Here is a 4,365-nt window from a genome sequence, read left to right on the forward strand (position 1 = left end):
AACAACTCGCCAACATACACACACAGACACACACACACACACACACACACACACTCACAAACACACTTACACACACAGTGACAACCTGTCTACACATCTAACCATATGTGCTTGTGTGATCTCCCTCCGTGCAGCAGATGAAGCTTAGACGTGCCTGTTCAGAGAACTCAAACCAGGACACACACACACATACACACACTCACACACACACACACACACACATACACACAGAGATACAATATACACACACACCTGTGTCCTTTTTACTGCCCTCCTCTACATGTGCCCTTAAGGGTCACAAGAGAGAAATTATTCCTTTTTGTCTGCAGAGCGCTGTACAGACCGAACACATCCCACGTCATATATTCATATTCGTCATATTTTAGCCAAACAAAGCCTAACAAACAAACAAATAGACAAACAACCAGTGTTGGTGGTCTTGTTTAGGTTATTTGTTTGTCCATGACATTTGTGACTGTGTTTTGACAGTCCATGCATTTTACTGACCAACCAGTGTTGTGATTAATAAGACGTCATGTCAGTTTCCTTCCCTCCCAGATGCACCATCCCTCTCTCCAAGGAAAGGCTCAGTGTGCTCATTTTTTAAACAGTGTTGTGAAGGATGACAATTGCTGTCCAAGCAGGGAAATTAACTCGAAATGAAAAATGTTCCTTATTTGTCTTAATTCGCTTCTTACTCTCTCCTTAATTCTCTCTCTGCATTAATAAGTCCATTTTGCACAACCGAAGCATGTGCTCCTTCATCAGATAAAATAAAAATGTATAAAAGGTTTTATTGTTTTATTTTATATTTTTCCAATGGAAGTAATGTTCCAAACTAAGGTTACATGTAGAATATATTTAATATGAATCTTATATAGAACATGATGACTTTAGATCTTGTTGATATACAGTATATTGGTGTTTAGTCTATGATTGTGTATACGGTTAGCTTCTAGCCAGTTCACAGTCACTCGCTGACAATGTCTTGTGCTTAACAGCAGCAAAACCTCCCTAATCATCGACAGACTGTATTTTTATTTTCTTTCTTCTGTGCTCTTTTATTATTATTTTTTTCATTTGTTTATAATTTAATGTAATCCTTTTTTTTCTTCGTGGTTTTTTTGCTTTAAAGAATCGCTTTGTAACCGCACTAGGTCTTAAAAAAAATATTGTTTATATTGATCAGGGTTCAAATCTGTACAGAGATAAACGTTTTCAAACCAATTGTAAATAGCACTAATGCTCCCTCTCCCCCCTCCAAACTTCAAAATGGAATACATCTGTAATCTGAATAAAGGTTATTGAAGTGCACTGCCTTTTGTCATGTCTTACTGCACATAAACTGTGAATCAATAAATCTTCAACTATCTGACAACTACATGGAAGTGGATTGTGATGCATTTCTGCTGAAATGAGTGTTGGGAAACTGGTTAGGACTAAGGCTTCACACATGTAAAACACTTAGCTGACTCATAGGTTGGGTAACAAGTAGTTAAAACTAGCTCAGTAAAATGTTTCTTATAATGTAATAATAATATAACACTAACAGGGATTTTTCAGCAGAACGAGTACTTTTACTTTAGATGCTTTAAATCCATTTATACTTCTGTACTCTTACTTGAAACAGTATTTTAATAATGTATTACTGCTTTTACTTGAGTAAAGGATCTGAATACTTTATCCACCGCTGTATAAGCTTATTACATGTTTTGTGTGTAAATGATTAATCTGTAAAGTAACTTTAGCAGCCAAGTAAAAGAGCAAAAGGAAAAACATTTAATTAAAGCAACAGCAACATAAAACTGTACCTAAGTAGCACTTGAGCAAACGTACTATATATTCCAGCAATGTTTGTAGGAATGTATTTTGTTGTGAGTTAACAGTCAACAGATTGAATTCATATAAAAAAAGAATCCGCTTTATAACATTAAAGACTCAGTAAAGCTTGTCTAAAGATGTCTTACTTTTCACTTGCTCAACATTCAAGCTGATGAAGTAAAATTAAATTGCGTCACTTCTCTGTGATAACCATGTGATGCTGTTAAGTCACTTGTCCAGTTTGCACAACAGTCAGTCGACCAAAGTGCAGCAGGAAGAAGAGTGTGGAACAAGAAGTACAGTTCAGCCTGCCATCCGGAGAGCCTCACATACCTCGGTAATGTCACACTGGACAAACAAGACATTCCATAATTGTGTGAGGACAGTTTTAAATCAAAGAAAATAAAAGGTTCTTTGAATATCAGCGAGTTTGTGACATGGTAGGACAGTATGAGCTAAGAAGTTATTACATTAAAAGATGATGACTGTGCTTCTGTTCCCTTAGTGTAGTTTTTTCCTCTCCTCCCTGTTTTCATCCCTCCTCCTTGCAGTCATGCTGTGTCCGCACAGTGACTGTAATGTGGGCCAGATATTCAACATGAATACGACTATTCTTCCCTTATTTACACACACATACACACACACGCACACACACACATAGAAAGAGTCTGTGTGCAGACAGGGAAGATTGTGGTTACAGTACAGAGTGGCTCATTCTGTTTGTGTGACATTAAACCACTTAGTATTGCTTCTGCCTGGCTTCTGAACAGAACTCCGATCACTTTAAACACACAAATTAAATAAATATATGTGACATGTACAACAGCGACATTTAAACATATAGTTGGACTGTAAACATGAATAAAACTGATAATTTAATGCGTCTGATGCTTCTGACTACAACAGCAGGGTGTAAAATGAAAGGGACTGGCAGGGTGGGTGTGTATGGAGAACCCCTATCATAAAACTACATTCACACATTCATTACTCATGTGTGGATGGATTATATAGGCAAAAATATAATTATGGGGTAACATACACCAAACATTAGCCAAAAAGCATGGCAGGACATGATTTGTTTTTGCTCAGTGTGACTCATAGACCGCAGTAAGGTTTGAGGATGCTGCCATCTTCTGGCAAAATACCTGTGTAGCAACATTATAACCACCAGTGCTATGAATGCACATCGTAGAAGGTGCTTTAGGTAAAATGTGGCATGTTATATTAGGTGGATGAGTTTGGGATTTTTAAATTTCTGTTGGAGTGAAAGTAAACACCTTCTAATCTCCTTTTAAAGCTACTTGATATTACTACATTTGTTCTTTAAGGCTTGTTTTTTACGCTGATTGTCTCCCTTCTGCATAGTTCATTGCATTTATTCTTTAGTTTTATTTATTCACTAATTATTTTAGTTTCAAAATGTCCCTGTGTAATATATAAATAAGTACTTTAAATCTCCTGCTCAGTATTTAATCTATCTTGTGTTTTGCAGTCTCGCTATGTTTGCTTCAACTGTAACTGCAGATTACTCAGTTTCTCATTTCATTAGGGTGGTCTTTTTTATATTCTCCTTTATTACAGCTTCAGGACTTCACATATTATCAGTTACACTGCAAATATGTTTATATATCACCGACTTACCTAAGTTAAAAGGTCAGTTTGATGTTTTCTCTCTTTTTAAATTTAGAGAATAACATACATTGGCTATATTTAAAGGTTTCTTCATCTCAAATTCCACATATTCCTGTTGGAAAATATGGAATATTGCTTGAATGAATTGAATAAGAATAATGGGAATGCAGTCTGGTAAAAGTCTATAGTGTCATTAACACACTTCCTGTAATAATAATGTTGATTTGGGGACTTAAAGTCATTCACCATAATATTAATTATAATAGTTTCTTAAATCAGATTCAGTCAAAAACAAAGAGCTGTAATACTTTTGTGTCATGAATATGGATTAGTTTTACTGCCAAAAGTGTTTTCCCTTTTATAAATAACTAGCAATCTTTACCCTTTGCTTTAGTTTGTCTTTGTTTGTCTTTAATGCTTTAATACTTATAATTGTTCCTTCTGTTGGTGATGGTTTTGACATGCTGATATGTCTGCATATGTCTCTCTGTGTGTTTTGTTTTACAAGAGAATGGAGAATTGCTGCTTTAAACTATATCAATGTTATCTGTGATGATGAGTCCAAAAAACTGCCAAACCGTGTCACACATCTCGAAAGTTCAGTTTGCATCTATACGACTTACAGAGACTCATATTGTTTTTGTTATGGCATTTTTTTACATTTAAGACTTAAGAAATTGACACGGATAGAAATGCAGGATACGTTTCTTTTAAATTAAAGCACTATTTATACACATACAGACAGAGGGAAAGCAGGACAAAAAGAGGGATATAAACTTATGCCCTGGTTTCCACACTAAAACAGCACTTTAGTTATTATTATTTTCTATAATAGAACACTTTTCTGTATATAATCATATAGAATAAATGACCGTGCATGCATTTATTACAATAAAGGTCTTGCATTACTTC

Source organism: Morone saxatilis, unplaced genomic scaffold (assembly GCF_004916995.1).
Source record: "Morone saxatilis isolate NCDOM2014 unplaced genomic scaffold, NCSU_SB_2.0 Contig20, whole genome shotgun sequence".
Taxonomy (NCBI): Eukaryota; Metazoa; Chordata; class Actinopteri; family Moronidae; genus Morone; species Morone saxatilis.